The 26,568-nt window shown below is 41.5% G+C and overlaps 2 long non-coding RNA genes across 2 annotated transcripts; one reads left to right on the plus strand and one right to left on the minus strand.

Moving 5' to 3' along the window:
* Positions 1 to 1,771: 1,771 nt before the first annotated feature.
* LOC119159898 (uncharacterized) lies at positions 1,772 to 13,559 on the minus strand. The gene is made up of 3 exons (XR_012889128.1): positions 13,460 to 13,559; positions 12,391 to 12,453; positions 1,772 to 1,948 (listed from the first exon to the last, which is right to left on the minus strand). It is a non-coding gene; the product is annotated as an uncharacterized LOC119159898 (long non-coding RNA).
* Positions 13,560 to 19,403: 5,844 nt separating this feature from the next.
* LOC119187122 (uncharacterized) lies at positions 19,404 to 26,270 on the plus strand. The gene is made up of 3 exons (XR_005111801.2): positions 19,404 to 19,511; positions 20,519 to 20,581; positions 26,094 to 26,270. It is a non-coding gene; the product is annotated as an uncharacterized LOC119187122 (long non-coding RNA).
* The last annotated feature ends 298 nt before the right edge of the window (positions 26,271 to 26,568 follow it).

Genomic DNA, 26,568 nt, shown 5'->3' on the forward strand with positions numbered 1-26,568 from the left:
GTGCTCCTATATGGGGAATATATGATAAAAAGATGCGAGATGGTGGTACTTGGAGTGTTGAATAGATGGAAGAATAGACACACAGACGGATGCATAGAAGAACGCATGAACGGACGCAGGGGCGGATGCATGGACGAACGCAGGAACGGACGCACGACCAGGCGCACGCACGGATGGGCAGATAGATGCATGGACGGTCGAACGGATGAACGCATGGACGGACGGAAGCAAGAACGAATGGACGGACGAATGCTTCGCCCCACTCTCCATCATTCATTCCGTGGGTATGCTGCCATTTTTTCTTGATATCTTGCTCGTTGAATTTCAAGGCTTTGCAGCAGATTTTGGCCGTGTAATGCGTGTTCTAGAAAAGATTAGGATTGGGCATTATGGGATCCTGGAATGATTTGTACGCGCATTGGCGAAGAACAAGCGCTGGTTAAAATGTGATGCAGAATGAAGAAAGGTAGGGGCGCTGCGCACTCCTTGCTTATTACCATGTGCGCATGATCAAGATTTTAAAAAACAAACTAAAAGCCAGATTTCGGCCGATAATGGTTATCCCAGTGTGCAGTGTCAGCATAGGTCGTGCAACGTGGCACTGTCCCAGTGTCAGCGCTACACTTGTCCAGTAATCAGGTATGGCGCTGGGCCAGTGCCACTGGTTTTGGAATAGGATTGTGCTGATGTTGAAATGACAAATACACCTTTCTCATTCGTGCTTTATATATCATCAATTTTCACAAAACGTGAGATCTGCCTTTCTTATAATTTTGTAAAAGATATCTTATGCAATTTTTGTTATAATTGTCCTGGAAAAAGTAAGGGTATAATTAGACTCCCTTTTTCTAAAACACTGGCGGGTCAAGCAAAAGCGCGTCAAAATGCACAGTACAGAATGGATAGTCATTATGTACATTACTTGCATGCACCTCCCGAGTAATGAAAAAAAAAAACGCTACTTCTCGTTGCTCCAACGTCTCCTTCTCTGGGGCATTTCTCGTCACTACTTATTCGCAAAATATTCTCTCTTTAAAATATGCACAATTTCATTCAAGTACCGACAGGAAAAAAGGTTACTCGATATATCATTTCAAATCTTCGAATATTCGCCCACTCGAACTCTAGCATACTTCCAGTTTCGAAAAAACACTCATATACCGGGTCGCAACCTTGCAGTAAGAAAAGCAATTCTTGTTTTGAACGCCATTACCTTGTTTCATTTTATTCGCATTCGCATAGGCATACACGTAGCACAATAATATTCCTATATAATGAAGGCATTTATTGTTTGTATAAATTTAGCGTACTATTGTCATGATTACTGCATATAAATACTGCATCTAAGAAGCATCTGATGTCATATTTGGCTGAGTATTTATTTAGCCGAAAGCTCTACCAAACTCTTCTAGTTATTAACAGGAAACTTTAATATCTTTTTTAGCACTGGGCTGCCATGGGTAGGTATAACTTTCGAAATAATATATAGGTGAGTTAATAATTGCTTGCGAACATATTGTGCAGTTTTCTGGACACAGTGTCATAATTTACGCTCGCATACAGGAACATCTAATTGAATACCCATTGTATAGTGTACGTTGCAGTTTCAATAGTTTGCCGTTCGCCATCTAACCGCTTTCGCCATTTCAGGTCAGTTCCTTATGACTCTTATTGCAACAATTCGTATAGCGAGGAATATAAATAAATAAACAATGGGCAAATAATACATTACATTATTAAAATACCTAAATAAATGTAAAGCAAAAAGAAATATTCAGGCTCAATGCTTTATTTCAAGGCTGATTTCAGGTTTCGTTTAGGGTCTGCTGAGCAGGCAAACTCAACATAAATGTTCCGGTGGTTCATTGAGCTGCATCTGCAATCTCTTCTGTGCGCGGCCTGAACATGACTTCCAGGCTGGCTGCAAGGGGGCACATACTTAGTGCCGCTGAAAAAAACAAAAAAAATGCATGATGGTCGCGCGTTGTGTTACGGGAACGTTTACAGCACTCAATGATCAATATGTTAGTAAGAAAACAGGCAATATCATAAACGTACGCCCTTGGGCTTGAATCGTACATAGATATATTTACCCAGTGTACTGAATCGTGTTTGTTTCTAAGTTAGCTACACAGCTATTTCAGTTCGTAATCATATGTACGCCTACTTAGCGAAAAGGCTGTGCCTCCACCTCGCAGTTATAAAGATAAGTTCTAAATTCGAAGCATTTCTTGGAAAAGTTTAGCGACTTTGAGCGTATCTATCTATCTATCTATCTATCTATCTATCTATCTATCTATCTATCTATCTATCTATCTATCTATCTATCTATCTATCTATCTATCTATCTATCTATCTATCTATATATCTATCTATCTATCTATCTATCTATCTATCTATCTATCTATCTATCTATCTATCTATCTATCTATCTATCTATCTATCTATCTATCTATCTATCTATCTATCTATCTATCTATCTATCTATCTATCTATCTATCTATCTATCTATCTATCTATCTATCTATCTATCTATCTATCTATCTATCTATCTATCTATCTATCTATCTATCTATCTATCTATCTATCTATCTATCTATCTATCTATCTATCTATCTATCTATCTATCTATCTATCTATCTATCTATCTATCTTGCTGCCTGCGACTTATAGCTCTCCTAGCCGTTTAGATTTTGGTATCAATACCAAACCTGGTATGATATGGCATGACTGTATTACGAACATAACTGACTAGTCCTAACCTAAAAATATGACATGGATGTCATAAATCTCACGATTTACATGCCACAGTCTTGATGCTCTTGCGGTGGTTTTATTCAATTGATTTGTTGCAAAACTGTTATGGTATGACATGACTGCATGGCGAACACAAGCGACATGCCTTTCATGTCATGCGTGATATGCGTGTCACGCAACAACATGTGCCATGTCAATCATGACATGCGTGCCATGTAACAGCATGACTACATGCACACTCATGATGTGCTCTCGGCCGTTTCGCTAGCTTTGCATATACAGAATTTGGTATTACGGGACGTGAATGAATGGCGAAAGTATGTGACTGGTGTAAACATGATAATCATGACAGGCGGGTGATGTAACTACATGACTACATGCGATGCTCATGATGCGCTAGCGACCGTTTCGCTACCTTCCCATAAAATAAATTTGGTAATATCCCTATCCCCGAGGGCTTTGCTGCAGTTGAGCTAACAATATTCGGACAGAACGCACAACATCGTACTGAAGTATATTTAACACTACTAAATTTAGTGCTTTTACATCACTACTTGGAATTAGAGAGAAACTACTGCCACCAAACAAAAGAAAAAGCATGGGTACCTCATTTGCTCCCACTTAGCGAATATATTCAAGGGAATTCTAGAAACCTAAATCCTGTCTCACTGTGAGAAGAAACCTCACACGTACCTTCGGTGCTTAGCTGACATAATTATATTATGGAGACATGGGTGCAAAAACTAGATAAATTCACTTGATTGCTGAACTCATTTCATACAACAATAAAGTTCACCTCCGATTCCTCGACTAACCGCATCAACTTTCTAGACACCACCATTTATCTTGAAAATGGTGTACTAAAATCAACGCTGTAAAAAAAAACAATTGACAAGCAACAGTACTAAGAATATACAAGCCACCACCAGAGATACTGTCAAAAGGGCATTTTCAAGAGTCAAGTAAGAAGGTTACGCCACATATGCATAAAAACGAAGATTACGTAAACAGACTTACCACTCTAAAACGATCACCAAGAGAAAGAAATCAACCTTGCACAATCTTTTACATAGACGCACTGGAACTGTACCGCAATGAAGCACTACAACCGTGCTCTTAAAGCACACCAACCGCAAGCATACGCCTCATCTTACTACAAAGTTTTCTAATACTTTTCTGAAGATGAACAACGTCCTCACAAAATATCATCCAATTTCGACAACCAACCAGAAACTCTAAAAAAATCTTTGCCAAACCACCTTAGGTCGTCTACAGACGCGACCTAACTGCAAGGATATGCTTGTTCACACAAAATTTAAAGCAATGACTAGAACAAATTCTGGCCCCTGTGGCTGGCCGAGATGCTCAACCTGCAAACACATACAGCTGGCAACCAACGTAGAAGCAAACATTTGATTACATCCACAAGGTGACATCGAGCTTCACCCTTTTTTGTACCAACCTACTATACTGTCTCGAGTGTGGCACTTGGCGGAAATAATATATAGGCGAAAGTGATATATAGGGCAGCGAATTCATGTAAGACTGTATGGCCACCGTGCAGACACAAAGCACAGTTCACCAAAAGTCGTAGCCACTCACTTAAATTCACAGGACTACAATGTCGACCAAGCATAGCTCTACGTTTTACTAACTAAATTACGATCACCTCGAAAAACTAAATGCACGGAATCGTATTTGATACACAAATTTCAGTCGTTCATCGCTACACCCGTCCGGAATTAATGCAGCGTGTGGCAATTTGGAGTTGCTGAAAGCCATAGCTCAATTGCAGCAAAATTTACAAAGACAGATACACTCAGCCCTCAAATAGACATAACTGGTAATACATGAAATCTCTCCTAGTCTACATATCGTACCATCGTTATTCTCTTTCATTTTTTTAATTTAAACATAAATATGCTTTTGTCTATATACAACTACGAAGTTTTTGATTTCTAGAACTTTCAGCCACTGCTTTTTTTTTCTCGCTATTAAAACCAATCCCGCCGAGCATCGTTAGTCATTCCCAACACAGAAAGTTCTTTGCGTGTCCTCCACCCTGCCACACTCTTTTTCCCCATTTGTTAGCCTTAGCGTCCCACTTAACCCCACCCTACCTCATCCATTCCGTTTTTTCATTCTTTTTCTCTTTGTGTGTCTTTTGTCGTTGCTCATTTCCGTTGCATTCTCACTTATTCTTTTTCAGAGCCAACATGCCGATAAGTTCTTTAGGCAATTTTGCTGAGCGGGCCACCGACGAGGATACACAAAAGATATTTTCGCCAATGACTATTCACAATAATTACGCAATCTTCCGACCCCATCCATTGCAGCATCACTTACTTTCGGCATCTTGGCATAGAAATGTACGCCGCCTCCCCCCCCCTTTTTTTCTTGTTACCACGTTTCTTGTTATGAGTAGCACTCACAGTGTTTCGAGAACAGGTGTAAACGGCTATCGTCGGCAACCTTTTGTAGTGGCCGGACACGGCAACCGTCTGCGGACTTCGAACCTCAAGCTCATTAAATTTTTTGTGGCCATAGCGGACTTTGCTTTACAGCGCACCCCTTATCGTTTGCGTGTTTTTCTGCCTCTTTTTTTCTCTGTTTTTCTTTTTTTCTTCTTTTCTTTCTCTGTCCTACCTCATTCTCCAAAAATATTTTTAAATTGAAGTGAATGACGACTGAATGCCTCTGATCTATAATTTTTCTCTTTCAAGACGGCAATAGCCAACAGGGACTCGCGCCACCACCAGAAGAAGACGTCACTCTAAACTTTCTCAAAGCTAACACGAGAAAGATGACAAGGTGCCTTTCCCGAAGATAGGTTCTTCTATCGAAGCGTCGGCCAGCTCGTCCAAGGCACTTCTACAGTTCAACCTGACTATCCCACTACGTGTTTCCACCTGTCGGCTCCCATATAGATTTTTGATTTTGCAAGCGTTAGGCTGCTTGCCGTTCTTAAATTGACTTTGTAATTTTTTCTGTTCTTGAAGTATCGCACATAAATGCTCCGGTAGCTCTCTAAAGAGACGTTTCACTATCGTGTTATACCAACCGCTATGTGTGGTAAAATGCTAATTTCAAATGCGAAGCATTTCTTAGCCAACTTCAACGACTTCGAGCGTATTTATCAAACCGCCTTAGACTTTTATCTCTCCTGGCCGTCTTGAAAATGGTATCAATGCCAATATTGATATTACTTAACATGACCGTATAGCAACAATGATTGTCTAGTCAAAACTAGGAAATCATGATACGTATGTCATGAATGTCCTCATTTAGAGTTCAGTGTCTTGCTGCCATTGCAAGTGGTTTCGTTCACACGACATTTAGCAATAGTAGTATTATACGACATGACTGCTTTACAAACAGAAATCACAGACCCTTACCTGGTAATCACGACATGCAGGTCATGATTTTCATGTTATGACTAGCCATGGCTACACAGCACGCTCATGGTGCGCTCATGGTCGTTTTGCTAGCATCAAATGTAAGAAATTTTGTATTGCGGAACGGAAATGAATGACAAAGGTTAATGACACGTCCAAACATAACAACCACGACTTGCGTGTTATGTAAAACACGACTACAAGCTACACTCATAGCACGCTTGCAGCCATTTTGCTAGCTCCACATATACCAAACTTGGTATCAGATGACGTGATTAGACGATGGAGGTAAATGAAACGACCAAACATATAATCAAGATATGTGTGTCATGTAAAACATGACTACATGCTACGCTCTTAGCGTGCTCCTTGACGTTGCGCTAGCTCCACACATAAAACATTTGGTAATATATGATGTTAATGACACATTCAAATCATACGTCCAAATATATGCCCATTGGATGACGTGAATTACACGTCCAAAGATGATAATCTGGATATGCGAATCATGGAAAAGATGACTACATGCTACGAATATTACGCACTAGTAGCCATTTCGCTGGCAGCATATGTACCTAATTTCGTATCAGCTGACGTGAACAGACGGCAAAGGTAAATGACACATGCGAACATGGTAGTCATGTTCCGTAAAACATTTACTGGCTCCACATATTTTCACTGGCTCCACATATACCCAATTTGGTATTATGTGACGTGATGCACGATGAAGGTAAATGGCGCGTCCAAACAAAATAATCTAGATATGCATGTCATGTAAAACATGACTACATGCTACGCTCACAGCGCACACGCGGCTCTTTGGCTCGTTCAACCTATAATAAATTTTGTATCGCATTACGGGAATGGACGATGAAGGTAAATGACACGTCCAAACATGATAATCATGACATGCGTGTGATGTAAATTATGACTACATGCTGAGCTCATAGCGTCCACACAGTCGTTTCGCTAGCTCCACATATCACGTCATGTGACAGTAAATTTTGTATCACGTGACGTGAATAGACTACGAAGGTGAATTACACATACAAACCTAATCGTGGCATACAAGTCATGTCCGGAATAATTTGTGTCCACCTCCTAATTGTGCTGACCTTAAAATTACATATCAACTTCTCTAATTCGTGCTTCGCAAATCATCGATACCAACAGTACGTGGAATCTGTTATTTTTTTACTTTTTATATTCAAAAACCTTTATTGTTGTCAAAGGCATGTATGCTAATTTATGGCTTTTCTTTTTATAGTAATGGTGTCGATTTTACTTCGTCGATATATACATATTAGCCAGATGCTGCTGATCTTCATTATCTTTCTTTGTTTTCGGCGCGTAATGCAGGACAAATTGAGATGGCATAACGCTAAAACTTTATTGAAGTGCGCGCCACTCGTTCTCGTATCTAGACTTTCTCAGGTGACATTCATGTAGGTTTCCTGAAAATGAATTTTCTGAAAGTAACCTTTTGCAGGTGTCTTCAGGATTTTTACTAAAACTAACTGTTGTGTAATACTACCCAAGATAGAGCGCGTGTCGTATATAAGATAAGATGCACATGGAAGTGTCTGGCTCTCTGACGTCACTGTTAAGTTCTTTGTTAGATATAAGACCGCCGCGGGTGTGCGGTGCGATTCTTTTCCGTTGTATTGCTCGTTGAAATAAACATGTGTGTGTTGGCTAGTCGGCTCCCAAGTTGTGAAGACATAACAGTGGCGACGAGGATGGGATGATACTCGGGCACGTTAGCCGGGCCTCGGCTGTAGCTCACGTCACGGCACCAGTATTCTAGGAGCGGAAAGCGTCCTGGTGGATTACCACGACATGGTTTCCTTTGGCCGGTTTGAGCCGTTCACGGAAGAGGGAGACGAAGACTTCGACTCATATGCGGAACGCTTTGAACATTACGTCCGGGCGACCCAGGTCAGTGAAGACTTGAAGGTGTCAGTCTTTGTCACCGCCATTGGAAAACAGGCCTACCGCACGTTGAAGAATTTATTGGCCCCGACCAAGCCGGAAGAGAAAACGTACGACGAACTGCTCCAAATACTGAAAGGGCACTATTCCCCGAAGCCTTTGGTGATAGCGGAAAGATTCCGGTTCAACCGTCGGTCGCAGCGGGAAAATGAGTCAGTTGCCGCATTTGCGTTAGAATTAAAAAGGCTGGCTGGATCGTGCGAGTTCGGCCAATTCTTGGATGACGCCCTGCGGGATCGGTTCGTGGCCGGACTGAGAGATGAAACGGCACAAGCAGGGCTGCTTAAGAAGAGTACCCTGACGTTTCAAGCTGCCTATGACCTGGCGAAAAGTGGGGAACTCGCTCGCACAGAAACCAGAAAAATTCACCCCAAAGAACTCGGTGACGTGAACTTGGTGCGGCCACACCACCCCCAACGGTCCACAGGTACGAAAAGGGGCGTGAGCGGTAACGCGGAGCGGCATGCCGAGGCGACGGACTGTTCGCGTTGCGGAGCAGCGCATGACGCCACCACCTGCCCTTTTCGCAAATATCGATGTCGTGCCTGCAAAAAGGTGGGACACCTGGCAAGGGTCTGCAGAACAACGCCACGTTCGGTGCATTCTCTCATCGATGGTACTGGCTTAGAAGACTCTGGTGACTGGGACGATAAAAGTGGTGAGAACGAGGTCTTGCTTAGTCATATTTTTTCATGTCGGAGTAGTCACGGTGGCTACGCTGTGAAAGTTAAGATCGCAGGCAGGAATGTCACGATGCAGGTTGATACCGGAGCCTCTGTGTCTATTGTGCCAGAAAAAATGTACAGACAGTATTGGCCGAATGTACCCCTAGAAAGATGTAGTTTACGGTTAAAAACGTATGGCGGTTCCACACTAGCAGTTGCCGGAAAGTTGACGGTGCATGTAGAGCACGACGGGCAAACCGAGACCTTGCCGTTGATTGTAGTCCGGACGGAAAAAAATTGTGACACTTTGTTGTTGGGCCGCAACTGGCTAGAGGCTTTGAAGCTGAATTGGGCAAGCGTGTGTAATATCAACTTTGATAAAGCAAACACACATGATAGATCAGCCGCACTCATCGAAAAATTTTCGGAAGTGTTTAATCAATCACTAGGACTGATAGCTGACACGTCGGTCAAACTGGTGCTAAAAGACAGCTGTACGCCTGTTTTCTGCAAACATCGGCCTGTGCCATTCGCACTCCGGAACGCGGTAGCGTCGGAGTTGCAGTCGCTAGTGGAATCTGGAGTACTGGTTCCAGTAAAACACAGTGAATGGGCAACGCCTCTAGTAGTTGTCCCCAAGGCAAACAACAAAGTGCGAATATGCGGAGACTACAAAGTGACCCTAAACCGTTGTCTGAGAACTGATTATTACCCTCTGCCAACAATGGAAGATACGTTTGTAGCGCTGCATGGATGCAAGTGGTTTACTGTCCTTGACCTGTCGACAGCGTACCAACAGTTGCAGCTGCACCCCGAGTCGCAACCCTTGGTCACTGTCAACACCCACCTAGGCCTTTTTCAATATACACGTATGCCGTACGGTATAACAAGTGCTCCATCCATTTTCCAAGCGGTAATGGATGATATGCTGAAGGGGTTGGACAGAGTGTCATGTTATCTTGATGATGTGTTAATAGCGGGGGAAACGATGGAAGAGTGTTATGATAGGGTGGAAGCTGTGCTGACAAGGTTCCAGGAACGAGGGGTGAAATTGCGGAAAGAAAAATGCAAGTTTTTTGAGAAGTCTGTGACTTATTTGGGGCACGTGATTGGGGAAAGCGGAATCCGCCCTTCAGAGGACAAGGTGCGTGCTATAAAAGAAGCACCGACTCCAAAGAACAAGAATGAGTTGAGGGCTTACCTAGGCTTGATAAATTTCTATGGGAAGTTCGTACCGAACATGTCAGCACAACTTAAGCCACTGCATGACTTGCTAGCTGTGAATGCCAAGTGGGAATGGACGGAGGTCGCCGAAAAAGCCTTCAAAGCATCCAAGAGCTGGTTGCTGAGCACGTCCGTACTCACCTACTATAACCCTTCAAGGGAGCTAGGGCTCGTTTGTGACGCATCTGCGTATGGTTTAGGCGCAGTCCTTTTTCACAAGGTAGGATCAGAAGAAAGGCCAATCGCTTTTGCCTCTAGAACGCTCACTAAAACAGAGCAGGCGTACGCCCATATCGAAAAAGAAGCACTGGCTGTCGTGTACGGGTTAAAGAAGTTTCACAAGTACCTTTTTGGGCGAAAATTTGTAATATACTCAGACCATCAGCCCTTGGCGGGATTATTGGGAGAGGATAGGCCGATTCCTGCGATGTCAGCGGCACGCGTGCAGCGATGGGCTCTGCAGATTGCTGCGTATGAGTACAAATGGGTTTATCGCAAATCACGCGATATAGGCAATGCAGACGCACTATCGCGCCTGCCGCTTCGGAACTCTGATGACGTGTCGGAGTACATCGGCTTTTCGATGCTAGACGAGCTCCCACTCTCCGCAGAACACATCAGAAGGGAAACGAGAACAGACAGCCTGTTGTCAAAAGTGTTGTTTTACACGCAGAGCGGTTGGCCTTCAAAAGTGTCTGACGATGCACTGGCGCCCTATTTTGTGCGACGCCACGAGCTTTCTGTTGACAGAGAATGTGTGACGTGGGGAAACCGGGTGATAGTACCATTGTCTCTCCGCGACAAAGTGCTATCACTGTTGCACGAGGGCCATCCTGGAATGGCACGTATGAAAATGCTGTCTAGAAGCCACGTATGGTGGCCTCGCCTTACGCCGGATGTTGAGCAAAAAGTTAAAGAATGTGTAACATGCCAGTTGACGCAAAATGCGGCGCCCAAGGTTCCGGTGATGTCATGGGGAGTGGCGGGGCGCCGGTGGGAGCGTGTGCACTTAGATTTTGCGCATCGAGACCAGCATTGGTTCCTAGTACTTATTGATTCGTACTCCAAGTGGGTTGAAGTGTTTCTGATGAGGTCAACTAATAGCGAAAAGACAATAGAGAAATTGCGCACCGTATTTGCCGCGTACGGATTACCGGAAGAAGTGGTAACAGACAATGGGCCCCAATTTACTTCGGAACTTTTCGAGACGTTCATGAGTCGTAATGGCATCCGGCACACTAAATCGCCGCCTTATCACCCGGCATCGAATGGCAGCGCAGAGCGTTGTGTACAGACGTTAAAGAAAAATCTTCTTAAGCAGGTCATGGACGAGCAGAAGAATGGGCGGATGAAGTCTCTCCAGCAGCGGATCGACCAATTCCTATTCAATTATAGGAACACGCCAACAGGTGTTACTGAAGAGACGCCGGCCCAGCTGTTCTTATCGTGGAAACCTAGAACCAGGTTGAGCTTTCTCCATCCAGATATCGAGCAAAGGATGAAAGAAAAGCTAGAGCGAACAAGGCAGGCAGCCAATCGGCGACGTGGAGCTTGGAGAGACTTCGAGGAAGGGGAAGACGTCCTCGTACAAGGACTGCGCCCCGGGGAAGGAGAGTGGTTGAGCGGTAAGGTAAAAAAACGCGAGAGTTTAAGCACTTATGTGATAGGGATAGGGAACGAGGAGAGGTACGTGCATGTTGATCATATGAGACCACGAACATTCCAGGAGTGTTTCCCGCCTTCGGTTCAGGTGCCGTCTGCAAACTACGAACTTCCCGCATGCACCCAAGACGTTGTGCCTCGCAGGTCTTTAGGTGCCCCTGTACCCATCGAGGGCGCACGAGAGACGGCCGACCCCGATCAAGTCGAGGAGCAGGCAGAAGATACAAACAAAGAACCGGTCAACCTACCGGGCCTTTCATCTGCTGGTGGGGACTGCGGCGGGGGCGAGACTCAATCTTCCCCACCGGAACTTCCGGAACTTCGACGCAGCACCCGGCAAAGACGACCGCCGGATCGGTACTAAAAAAAAAAAAACACTTGGGGGGGGGGAAGGAGTGTTGTGTAATACTACCCAAGATAGAGCGCGTGTCGTATATAAGATAAGATGCACATGGAAGTGTCTGGCTCTCTGACGTCACTGTTAAGTTCTTTGTTAGATATAAGACCGCCGCGGGTGTGCGGTGCGATTCTTTTCCGTTGTATTGCTCGTTGAAATAAACATGTGTGTGTTGGCTAGTCGGCTCCCAAGTTGTGAAGACATAACACTAACAATTGTCATTCCTAATCTTACGTGATACAAAATGGTCTTCATAACAACACAAGGTGGAAATAACAATAGTTCGGAAAATTCCTACCTATGACAGTGCCGATGAGCACAGCGAGACTGATATCTTGGCAACCTCTCATGATGTTGTCCCCTGTGAAAAGCACACATTCCAAAATTTTTGAGGAAAGGCGTAGAAAAAATACGTCAATGAAAACGTTGTAAGACGTCAAACTATACTTAATGAATATTGAATAGAGAACAACATTATGAACTTCAAGTGTGATTTATAAAGTACCTAATTTATGGATATGAAAATTTAAAGCACGGAAAGAATGAACCGTGAAGAATTTTCTGGGAATTGAACGGGGCAGCATCACGACCTTAGGAGGGATGTCTTGCTTGATTCTTGGTCTGCCTTTTTAGGAAATCAAGTTTCTTCCATATTTCGGCGCCAGTGTGTTATATAACCCAAAACAATTAAATCAATACAAGTTAAAAAGTGATATCATTACACGAAATAGTGAAGAAGGCTTACTCAAAGCCAACGGTTAAACAGTGAGTTCGATAACACTGGACTGCTTCTATATAATATTACATCACTGGCATCTTATACTTCAGTAAAATGCGTGAAGTCAAATCCTTGATTGCGTATTCTACATGAATATTTAAAACAAGCACAGCAAATTACACCGCATTATCTTTATTTGTTTTCGGTGAGAAGTCCGGTATTTAATGACCGATTTAACAACTGAACGTCCTAATATAGCGCGCTCATTGCATTCCTTTGGCCTTATGTACCGAAGAGAAGATCTCGGTCTAACAACAAACCAACATTGAACATATATGAACTAACAATCTGAGCCTTCCCTACGATACGGCCCTAATACTCACAACATTTTTTTCTTGTAGATGATTAAATAACTCGAGCATTTTCTATTCTGAAATATGTCTGGCACACACTGGAATAGCCACATTAGAAATAACAATTGTGTTGATCATGATGGTGAGATCTTTATGTGTACCACTAGAGTGGGAGAGAATAATGAGCGTGCTTTTCAGCATATTGTGATTGGAAATAATGAAAATATGTCTTAAAGGCGTAATTCAGAGCAGAGCGAATAAAATTATATTCACAGATGTGAAGTTCTATTTCTTACCTTAAGTACTTCCGAAAGCAGCAGGCAGTAATCGTGAAAGTATGCGGTGTTCTGAAGAGACAAATCACCCGCACTTTTATATACAGTGATTAGCCAAGGTAAGCAATCATAATGTAGCTCACCATGAAAAACAATTAACAGATAGATTAACCAGATAACATGCCACAGTCGTTGAACACAATGCTATTTAGATGGATGGGTATATTAGCATACTAAAATTGAAATAAATTATATATGACTAAAATGTCAACCTCTTAGAAACACAAATAACACGTCATACTCCCTCTACACATATTTAGGAAAGGACACGAACATTTTGATGTGATAATAAAAAAACAATAAATCAGAAAAATTTCATTAAGTATTCGGTAATTAAACTGTCACTCAATCAAAAACACATCTCGCGCAGCTCATTTGTGTCGAACAAAAATATTATACAAATCGTAGACAATGATTCGTCCAACATGGATCTTCTGCCATTGAAATCAATAAAGAATAATTACGGCTTCATATTTCAAGATAGAGGAACATCATTAGGCCCTGTAGATAAGACGAAAGCTAGTGAAAAAGTTTATTTGAAACCTTCCCGAAAAAAAAAATACTTTGCTTGACTTGTAAAACTGCGAGAATGTTTTAGCAAATATTCTCAGCCTCATGCCTCGAAAATCTACTCGTATGTGCGAGTTTGTCGGGCAATTTCAAAAATCTTGCAAAATTTTCAAAGACGTTTTTATGACCGCGTATTTTTTATGTTAAACTAGAAGAATAGTCTTCTTGGCAGCAATTTGAAAATGTGATAACTTGTGGTTTTTAACAATTTAGCCAACTAGGATTTGCTTTCTTGTATACAAATTTTGTGTTAAACTTTCAAGATCCCTCTGCCTGCATCTACGAATGTTGAAAGCTACAACGCTATTGTCATAACCCAAAATTTTTTTGTCTGTGGTCCCGAGACGAGTAACAGATTTAGGCTACGACATTACCAGAGGCCAATATGAGCCTGATTAGAAATTAAGGTGACGATATAGTTGTCCGCATGCAAATCTTGCGAGTACTTTTATTTACTTAACAATCATGGCTTGTATGTAATAATTGGGTCTGCTGGCAATGTCTGGTCCAGGCGTTTTTTGTATCACCTATTTCTTATAACAAGTCCAGTTCCTGACGTGCGCCGAAATTCACGTCTTACCTGCAGGTACTTACCTTTCACCACGACAATGTGTTCACCGCTTCTGCTACGGATACTATGGTCCTGCACTCTTCCGCTAGCCTTACTTGAAGCCCAACTCTCCTGTCATTTTCTGCACCTTTCTGTGCTGTAAAATGTACGAAACTTGGACTGCCCCTGTTCGTCAACCCCTGCCTCGACATTTACAACAACGAAAGTTCCAGCACTAACGGTCCTTTCTCTACGGCTTAACCATATTCAAGTATGACGTGCGTTGGGAAGATGGAGGTCTTCCTGACGAAGCATACCTTCCCAACTTGACGAGCATTGACAAATGCTTTCGAGAGCATAAAAACAGTCGATCCACTGTGACTTTGACCCCATCTTCGCTATCGACTTGCGAGGATTTCTGAAACAGCAGTTGTCGGGCATGACCACAACAAACGCCCTACTCAACCTGCAGTGTGAATGATTTCCACTTTGAGGCTGCTGCAATATCTTGTTTGGCAGTAATATCTCGGCGTACTGACCTTACCAATGGCCATTTAGCATTGGTACTAGCCAGAAAGCATGTGCACCTCTCTATCGTGGTGTCGTCTACGCCTCTCCGTTCTCAATTATTCTATTATTATTATTATTATTATTATTATTATTATTATTATTATTATTATTATTGTTATTATTAGAAACATGCACGTGCATTTTTTTTTCTCGCTACACAACTGTCATACACAATCGTCACACCTTTAGCGGTTTGTGAATATTAAAAGCCTAAAGAATCGGAATATTGCTTTGTTCGATATGGTCCTAGGTTGAAAAGACCGTATTGAAACTACCGAATCTTTTGCGAATATTTTCCTAACAAGCAGCACCGGCAATGATGCCCTAATAGATTAACACGTTTGGAGAATGAAGGCGCAATTTATTTTGTTTTGATGCCGCCCAGTACGGCGTTTCTAATCACTTTGCAGTAGTACCCGTAGATACTAAGGATCAGATTTTAATTTTTGCGTCGGTTCGAACCACTTATTCTTACAAAGCAGGACAGATGGCCATTGGACTAGCTCTGCTTGATCCACAGAAGACTGATATTTATGCGACCTTTAAATCCGCTGATAGGGCCTTCGCTTTTGGTTTCGTGTGTAAGGAAATGTTTAGAACTCTAACCCACAAGGAACTCACCCACCACACTATTATTTGGTTCCCTGCTCACTTTGGCTTGAAGGTCAGAGGCCCTCCCAATACCAACGAGCTAGCCCACTCCAAGGCCCGAGGCTTCACTTACCGCGCCGGGACTTTTGTTTCTCAGGCACAGGAATCAGCCCCGAACCTTCACTTTTGGGACATTTTCATATCTTTAAACGAGATCACGAAGCACTATCAATTAGGCCATAGGTCCTTTTTATTACCACACAAAAAAGTTGTCTAGGCCACAGGCAATCTCCATTCGCATGCTTCAGACAGAATCCTACCCTAGCCTATTAACATATAGCCATTACTCCGATATTCCATAACTTTCTCCAGACTGCCACAATCGCAGTAATTTTAACCACATGCGCTGGACGTGCGCCTTTTCAGAAGTGAAAAAATGAAAAATTTTCCGAATATTCCCATTATTTATTGCTCGCGAGTGTGGTTCTCATTCAACAACTTTAGGCTGTCCGGAAGGCGCATGCAGTGGCTGTGAGGCTAGTCATTCCCGTCCCTACGTGAGAGCGGCCCGCAATCCTACCTCTAGAAAACAGGTGTGGAATTCTTCACGACCCCAATAAAGTTTTGATTCATCATCCATCAATACAGACTTTCGCCAAGACACGTGCAGTTCAACCTTTTATGGGACTATGAAACCTAGCCATACTAGTCACCGAACCGAATGTGACAGAAATGGTCTATACGCATCATGAGATCCTTGGCCTTGATTGTTTTTGACAGCAGTTATTTTAAAATAATGATGACAAATCACCACATAATTTGTGATGTCACCACTGAATTTTGGTGTACACTTACAAAATGTCTCGTAGGCTGCCACCGCTCCTACCGCTTACCTTAGTTACCATACCTGGCATTTTTCAGGTTCGGGTTAATTGTAAATTTTCATTGTTAATATTTTCAGTGTTTGTACTAAATATATGCTCTTGATAATGTAACTGTCTTGAAAATTGTTTTTTTGGCCTCGAAATAGCTGGACCAATATTCCATTGGTAGTACATAGGACTTGTATTTGACTCAGTTCTGCAATTTGCGACTCGCGCACGTCCACTTTTGGTGCAAAGTTCCATGATTGTTAAACACGTTTTGCAGCAAACGATGCGCGGTGATGGCCAGAAATGTTTTCACCCACCATTGAAAGCAGTGACTTATTGCTCGCGGAAATCTTCGGAGCCGTTCAGCCAGGTACTCCAATATGAACATAAATAAATATATTCAGCACGTGTTACGGGTCTAATAGAGGAAATTAGTTATGTGGAATTCTCTAACGCCGACAGAGATGGTGAAATGTTCAGTTGGCGCACGATAATTTTTACAAACCTTATTATTTGCTTACTCGGATTATACCTTCAAGTATTGCTCAAGATGGTACAAATGGGAAATATTTTAGTTTTGCTCGAGTGTAAAGTGTTCTTCATAGCCACGTTCTTTTTCTCCACTTTCGGTAGATGCTGTTTTCTATGGGGGAGCCTATTCCGTTTTTAGAGTTTAACTAACAGCACTCTTCTGCTGCTTCAAAAGTACTATATTTAAAACTATGCCTGCATAATTAATTTCGCCAATATTTTATCTGAAACGCTCTTGTAAAAAATGGTGCACTAGGCGCGTCCTTTTCTGATTAATAGTTTGAATGCCTCGTAAAGTAGCGCTGCTTCTTCGGGGTCTTGACTAGATTTTGAAGCCTAAACTATTCCTTATTTCACTTTATGTCTCTTGTTTAGGTCCTTTTAATTGGCATGCAGACCGATGATGCCGGAACAGTTTAGAGAATATCATTCATTCTTTCTTTTATTCATTCTTTCATTCATTTTTTTGTTCTTCTTTTATTCATTTTTTCATTCAGCTCGCAACGACGGCAGTAACGCAATTCGTGGCCACAAGTCCCACAGTAATTGAGAATAGAGAGGTGTAGACGACACCACGATAGAGAGGTTCACATACTTTCTGGCTAGTACCACAGCTAAATGGCCATTGGTATGGTCAGTACGCCGAGATATGACTGCCAAACAAGATATTGCAGCAGCCTCAAAGTGGAAATAATTCACGCTGCAGGTTCAGTAGGGCGTTTGGTGTGGTCATGCCCGACAACTGCTATTTCAGAAATCCTCGCAAGTCGATAGCGGAGATGGGGTCAAAGTCACAGTGGATCGATTGTATTTATGCTCTCGAAATCATTTGCTAATGCTCGTCAAGTTGGGAAGGTATGCTTCGTCAGCAAGACCTCCATCTTCCCAACGCAGGTCACACAAGAATATGGTTAAGCCGTAGAGACCGGACCGTTAGAGCTGGAACTTTCATTGTTGTAAATGCCGAGGCAGGGGTTGACGAACAGGGGCAGTCCAAGTTTCGTACATTTTACAGTACAGAAAGGTGTAGAAAATGACAGCAGTTGTGGGCTTCAAGTATGGTTAGCGGAATAGTGCCGGGCCATGGTATCCGTAGCAGAAGCAGTGAACACATTGTCGCGGTGACCGGTAAGTACCTGCAGGTAAGACGTGAATTTCGGCACGTCGGGAACTGGACTTGTTATAAAAAATAGCTTATACAAAAACGGCCGGGCCAGACATTGCCAGGAGACCGAATTATTACATACAAGCCATGATTGTTAAGTAAATAAAAGTATTCGCAACATTTGCCTGCGGATAACTATATCGTCACCCTAATTTTTAATCAGCCTCATATTGGCCTCTAGTAATGTCGTAGCCTAAATCTGTTACTCGTCTCGGGACCACCGACAAAAAACTTTGTGTTATGACAATAGCGTTGTAGCTTTCAACATTCGTAGATGCAGGCACAGGGATCTTGAAAGTATAACACAAATTTGTATACAAGAAAGCAAATCCTAGTTGGCTAACTTGTTAGAAACCACAAGTTATCACATTTTCAAAATGCTGCCAAGATGACTATTCTTCTAGTTTTACATAAAAAATACGCGGTCGTAAAAACGTCTTTGAAAATTCTGCAAGATATTTGAAATTGCTGGACACACTGTCGCACATATGAGTATATTTTCGAAGCACGAGGCTGAGAATATTTGCTAAAACATTCTCGCTGTTTTACAAGTCAAGCAAATTATTTCTTTTTCGGGAAGGTTTCAAATAAACTTTTTCACTAGCTTTCGTCTTATCTACAGGGCCTAATGATATTCCTCCATCTTGAGATATGGAGCCGTAATTATTTTTTATTGATTTCAATGGCAGATGATCTATGTTGGACGAAACATTGTCTTCGATTTGTATCATATTTTTGTTTGACACAAATGCGCTGCGTGAGATGTGTTTTTGATTGAGTGACAGTTTAATTACCGATTACATAATGAAATTTTTCTGAGCTATTGTTTCTTTTATTTTCACATCAAATTGTTCGTGTCATTCCTTAAATAGGCGTAGAGGGAATATGACGCGTTATTAGTGTTTCTAAGAGGTTGATATTTTACTCATATATAATTTAGTTCAATTTTCGTATGCTAATATACCCATCCATCTAAATAGCATTGCGTTCAGCGACTGTGGCATGTTATCCGGTTAATCTATCTGTTGATTTTTTTTTCCTGGTGAGCTACATTATGATTTCTTCCCTTGGCCAATCACAGTATATAAAAGCGCGGATGATTTGTCTCTTCAGAACACCCCATATTTTCACGATTACTGCCTGCTGCTTTCTGCAGTACTTAAGGTAAGAAATGGAATCTTGCATTTGTGAATATAATTTTATTCGTTCTGCTCTGAATTACGCCTTTCAGACATATTTTCAGTATTTCCAATCACAATATGCTGAAAAGCACGCTCATTATTCTCTCCCACTCTAGTGGTACACATAAAAGTCTCAACATCATGATCAACACAGTTGTATTTTAAATGTGGCTTCTCCAGTGTGTGCCAGATATACTTCAGAATAGAAATTGCTCGAGTTATTCAATCACCTACATGAAAAAGTGATGTGAATATTAGGGTCGTATCGTAGGTAAGGCTCAAATTGTTACTTCATATATGTTCATTGTTAGTTCGTTGTTAGACCGAGATTTTCTTTTCGGTACATAAGCCCTAAGGAATGCAATGAGCGTGCTATATTAGGACGTTCAGTTCTTAAATCATTCATTATAAACCGGACTTGTCACCGAAAACAAATCAAGATAATGCGGTGTAATTTACTGTGCTTGTTTTAAATCTTCAAGTAGAATACGCAATCAAGGATTTGACTTCACGCAGTTTACTGAAGTATACGATGCCTGTGATGTAATATTATATAGAAGCAGTCCAGTAATATAGAACTCACTGTTTAACCGTTGGCTTTGAGTAAACCTTCTTCACTATTTCGTGTAATGATATCATTCTTTTTAACTTGTATTGATTTAATTGCTTTGGGTTATATAACACACTGGCGCCAAATTATGGAATAAACTTGATTTCCTAAAAAGGCAGACCAAGCATCAAGCAAGACTACCTTTCTAAGGTCGTGATGCTGCCCCGTTCAAGTCCCAGAGAATTCTTCACGGTTCAATCTTTCCGTGCTTTAAATTTTCATATCCAATAAATTAGGTACTTTATAAATCACACTTGAAGTCGATAATGTTGTTCTCTAGTCACTATTCATTAGGTATAGTTTGACGTTTTACAACGTTTTCATTGACTTATTTTTTCTACGACTTTCCTCAAAAATTTTGGAATGTGTGCTTTTCACAGGGGACAACATCATGAGAGGTTGCCAAGATATCAGTCTCACTGTTCTTATCGGCACTGTCTTAGGTAGGAATTTTCCGAACTATTCTTATTTCCACCTTGTGTTAATATGAAGACCATTTTGTATCGCGTAGGATTAGGAATGACAAATGTTAGTTTTAGTAAAAGTTGTAAAGACACCTGCATAAGGTTGCTTTCGGAAAATTCAATTTCAGGAAACCTACACGAATGTGTCCTGAGAAAGACTAGTCACGAGAATGAGTGGCGCGAAATTCAATAAATATTTAGCGTTGTGCCATCTCATTTTTTCCTGCATTACGCGCCAAAAACAAAGAAAGATAATGAAGATCAGCAGCATCTGGCTGAAATGTGTATATCGACGAAGCGAAATCGACACCATTACTATAAAAAGCAAGGCCATAATTTAGCACACATGTCTTTGACAACAATAAATGTTTTCGAATATAATAAGTAAAAAAATAACAGATTCTACGTACTGTTGGTATCGATGAAATGCGAAGCACGAATTAGAGAGGTTGATATGTAACTTTAAGGTCAGCACAATTAGAAGGTGGACGTAAATTTATCCGCACATGACTTGCATGCCACGATTATTACGTTTGTATGTGTAATTCACCTTCGTAGTCTATTCACATGACGTGATATGTGGAGCTAGCTAAACGACTGTGTGGACGCTATGAGCTCAGCATGTAGTCATTATTTACACCACACGCACGTCATCACTATTATGTTTGGAAGTGTCATTTACCTTCATCGTCAATTCACGTAATGCGATACAAAATTTAATATATGTGGAACGAGCCAAAGAGCCGCGTGCCCGCTGTGAGCGTAGCATGTAGTCATGTTTTACATGACATGCATATCTAGATTATCATGTTTGGACGCGCCATTTACCTTCATCGTGCATCACGTCACGTAATACCAAATTGGGTATATGTGGAGCCAGTGAAACGGCCGTGAGCATGACATGAGCGTAACATACAGTCATGTTTTACGGAACATGACTACCATGTTCGGATGTGTCATTTACCTTTGCCGTCTGTTCACGTCAGCTGATACGAAATTCGGTACATATGCTGCTAGCGAAATGGCTACTAGTGCATAATATGCGTAGCATGTAGTCATCTTTTCCATGATTCGCATATCCAGATTATCATCTTTGGACGTGTAATTCACGTCATCTAATGGGCAACTAATTGGACGTACGATTTGAATGTGTTATTAACATCATATATTACCAAATGTCCTATGTGTGGAGCTAGCAAAACGTCAAGGAGCACGCTAAGAGCGTGGCATGTAGTCATGTTTTACAAGACACACATAGCTTGATTATATGTTTGGGCGTGTCATTTACCTACATCGTCTATTAACGTCATCCGATACCAAATTTGGTAAATGTGAAGCTAGCAAAACGGCTGCGAGCGTGCTATGAGTGTAGCTTGTAGTCGTGTTTTACATAACACGCAAGTCATGGTTGTTATGTTTCGACGTGTCATTAACCTTTGTCATTCATTTCCGTTCCGCAATACGAAATTTCTTGCATTTGAAGCTAGCAAAACAAGCATGAGCGCACGATGAGCGTGCCGTGTAGCCATGGCTAGTCATAACATAAAAATCATGACCTGCATGTCGTGATTACCAGGTAAGGGTCTGTGATTTCTGTTTGTAAAGCAGTCATGTCGTATAATACTACTTTTGCTAAATGTCGTGTGAACGAAACTACCTGCAATGGCAGCAAGACTATGAATTCGAAATCGTGACATTCATGGCATACATATCATGATTTCCATGTTTTGACTAGACAATTATTCTTCCTATACAGACATGTTAAGTAATATCAATATTGGCATTGATACCAGTATAGAGACGGCCAGGAGAGATAGAAATCATAGGCGGTTTGATAGATACGCTCGAAGTCGTTGAAGTTGGCTAAGAAATGCTTCGCATTTGAAATTAGCATTTTACCACACATAGCGGATGGTATAACACGATAGTGAAACGTCTCTTTAGAGAGATACCGGAGCATTTATCTGCAATACTTCAGGAACAGAAAAAATTACAAAGTCCCTTTAAAAACAGCAAGCAGCTCAAAACTTGCAAAATCAAAAATCTATATGGGAGCTGACAGATGAAAACACGTAGTGGGATAGTCAGGTTGAACTGTAGAAGTGCCTTGGACGAGCTGGCCAACGTTTCGATAGAAGAAACTTTCTTCGTCAAAGGCACCTTGTCATCTTTGGCGTGTTAAGAAGCTTTATTCTTTAAGAAAGCTAAGAGTGACGTCCACTTCTGGAGGTGGCGTGGGTCCCTGTTTGCTCTTGCTGTCTTGAAAGAGAAACACTATAGATCAGAGGCATGCAGTCGTCATTCACTTCAATTAAAAATATTCTTAGAGGATGGGGTAGGACAGAGAAAGAAAAGAAGAAAAAAAGAAAACAGAGAAAAAACAGGCAGAAAAACACGCAAACTAGGAGGGGTGTGCTTCAAAGCAGTGTCCGCTATAGACACAAAAAATTTAAAGAGCTTGAAAGTTCGAATTCCGCAGACGGTTGCCGTGTCCGGCCACTACAAAAGGTTGCCGACGATAGCGGTTTACACCTGTTCTCGAAACACTATGAGTGCTACTCATAACATGAAACGTGGTTATAATAAAAGAGGGGGTGGAGAGTGGGGAGGCGGCGTATTTTTATATGACAATATGCCAAAAGCAAGTGATGCCGGATGGGGTCGGAACATCACGTGTTTAATGTGGACAATCATTAGCGAAAATATCTTTTGGGTATCCTCGTCGGTGGCCCTCTCAGCGAAATTGCCTAAAGGAATTATCGGCATGTTGGCTGAGAAAAAGGATAATCGAGAATGCAACGGAAATGAGCATCGACGAAAGGCACACAAAGAAAAAAAGAAAGAAAAAACGGAATGGATGAGGCGGGGTGGGAAGAAAATAGACCCTAAGGCTAACAAACGGGGAAAAAACGGTGGCAGCGTGGAGGTGACGCAGAGAACTTTCTGTGTTTGCAATGACTAACTATGCGCGGCGGGATTGGTTTTAAGAGCGAGAAAAAAAAGCAGTGGCTGAAATTTATAGAAATCAAAAACTTCGTAGTTGTATATAGACACAAGCATATCTATATTTAAAATAAAAAAATGAAAGAGAATAACAATGGTACGATATGTAGACTAAGAGAGATTTTAAGTAATACCAGTTATGTCTATTTGAGGGCTGAGTGTAACTGTCTTTCTAAATATTGCTCCAAATGTTCTATGGCCTTAGCAACTCCAAATTGCCACACGCTGCATTGATTCCTGACGGGTGCAGCGACGGAGCGACTGAAATTTGTGTAGCAAATATGATTCCGTGCATTTAGTTTTTCGAGGTGATCGTAAACTAGTTAGTAGAACGTCAAGCTATGCTTGGTCGACAGTGTGGTCCTGTGGATTGAAGTGAGCGCCTACGACTTTTTGGTAAACTGTGTTTTGTGTCTGCATGGTGGTCATTCAGTTGTACATGAATTGGTTACCCAGTTTCGGCTATATAATATTTCCGCCAAGTGCACCACTCGAAACTGTATAGTATGTTGAAACAAGTAGAGGTGAAGCTCGATGTCACTTTGTGGATGTAATTAATTGTTGTGCTTCTATGTTGGTTGCCAGCTGTATATGTTTGCAGGTTGAGCATCTCGGCCAGCTACAGGGGCCAGACGTTGTTCTAGTCTTCGCTTTAAGTTTTGTGTGAACAAGCATATCCTTGCAGTTAGGTCGCGTGTGTAGACGACCTAAGGTGGTTTGGGAAAGCATTTTTAAAGCTTCTGATTGGTTGTTGAAATCGGATAATATTTTGTGAGGATGTTGTTTATCTTCAGGAAAACATTAGAAAACTTTGTAATGAGAAGAGGCGTAGTTGCTGTTGGCATGCTTTAAGAGGACGGTTGTAGTGCTTCATTGCGGTGCAGTTCCAGTGCGTCCTTATAGTCTTTGTAGAGGAATGTGCGAGGTTTGTTTCTTTCTCTTATAGATCTATTAAGGCGGTAAGTCTGTTTACATAATCTTCGCTTTTTATGCATATGCGGCGTTACCTTCTTACCTGACTCTTGAAAATGCCCGGTTTACAGTATCTCTGGTGGTAGCTTGTATTTTCTTAGTATTGTTGCTTGTCAAATGTTTTTTTTTCCAGAGTTCACTTTAGTACACGATTTTCAAGATAAATGGTGGTGTCTAGAAGGTTGATGCGCTTAGTCGAGGTATCGGAGGTGAACTGTATTGTTGTATGAAAGGAGTTCAGCAATGAAGTGAATTTATCTAGGTTTTGCGCCCATGTCCCCATAATATAATTATGTCAGCTAAGTACCGAAGGTACTTGTCAGGTTTCTTCTTACAGTGAGACAGAATTGCGGTTTCTAGAATTCCCATGAATATATTCGCTAGGTGGGAGCAAATGAGGTACCCACGCTTTTTCTTTTATTTGGAGGTAGTACTTTTTCTCGAATTCCTAGTAGTGATGTAAAAGCACTAAATTTAGTAGTGTTAAATATACTTCAGTACAATGTTGTGCGTCCTGTCCGAATATTTGTTAGCTCAACTGCAGCAAAGCCCTCCGGTATAAGGAGATTACCCAATTTATTTCATGGGAAGGTAGCGAAACGGCCGCTAGTGCATCGTGAGCATGGCATGTCGTTATGTAGTTACATAACCCGCATATCATGATTATCATATTTGCACCAGTTACATACTTTCGCCATCCATTCACGTCTCGTAATACCAAATTCTGTATATGCAAAGCTAGCGAATCGGCCGTGAGCACATCATGAGTGTGGCGTGTAGTCATTCTGTTACATGGCAGGCATGTCATGATTGATATGACACATGTTCATTGACACGCATCTCACGCATGACGAGAAAGGCATGTCGCGTGTGTTCGTCATGCTGTCATGCCTTACCATACCAGTTTTGCAACATATCAAGGGAATAAAACCACCGCAAGAGCATCAAGACTATGGCATGTATATCGTGACATTTATGACATACATATAATAAATTTTAGGTTAGGACTAGTCAGTTATGTTCGTAATTCAGTCATGTTATATCACACCAGGTTTGGTATTGATACCAAAACCTAAACGGCCACGAGAGCTATAAGTCAAAGGCGGCTAGATAGATAGATAGATAGATAAATAGATAGATAGATAGATAGACAGATAGCTAGATAAATAGATAGATAGATAGATAGATAGATAGATAGATAGATAGATACGATCAAAGTCGCTAAACTTTGCTAAGAAATGCTTCGCATTTAGAACTTATCTTTATAACTGCGAGGTGGTGGCACAGCCTTTTCGCTGAGTAGGCGTGCATATGATTACGAACTGAAATAGCTGTGTAGCTAATTTAGAAACAAACACGATTCAGTACGCTGCGTAAATATATCTATGTACGATTCAACCCAAGGGCGTACGCTTATGATATTGCCTGTTTTCTTACTAATATATTGATCATTGCGTGCTGTAAACGTTCACGTTACACCACGCGCGACCATCATGCATTTGTTTTTTTTTTTCAGCGGCGCTAAGTATGTGCCCTATTGCAACCAGCCTGGAAGTCATGTTCAGGCCGCGCACAGAAGAGATTGAAGATGCAGCTCAATGAGCCACCGAAACATTTATGTTGAGTTTGCCTGTTCAGCAGACCCGAAACGAAAGCTGAAATCAACCTTGAAATAAAGCATTGAGCCTGAATATTTCTTGTTGTTTTACATTTATTTAGATAATTGATTATTATAATGTACTTATTTGCTTATAGATTATTTACTTTTATTCTTCGGTATACGAATTGGTGTTGGAATAAGAGTCATAAGTAATTGACCTGAAACGGCGAAAGCGGTTAGATGGCAACTGGCAATCTATTGAAACTGCTGCGTATACTATATAATGGGTATTCAGTCAGATGTTCCTGTATACGAGCGAAACGTATGACACTGTGAAGAAGACTGCACAATATGTTCGCAAGCATTTAATAAACGCACCCATTCATTAATT

This window comes from Rhipicephalus microplus, unplaced genomic scaffold (genome assembly GCF_043290135.1).
Source record: "Rhipicephalus microplus isolate Deutch F79 unplaced genomic scaffold, USDA_Rmic scaffold_28, whole genome shotgun sequence".
In the NCBI taxonomy this organism is placed as follows: Eukaryota; Metazoa; Arthropoda; class Arachnida; order Ixodida; family Ixodidae; genus Rhipicephalus; species Rhipicephalus microplus.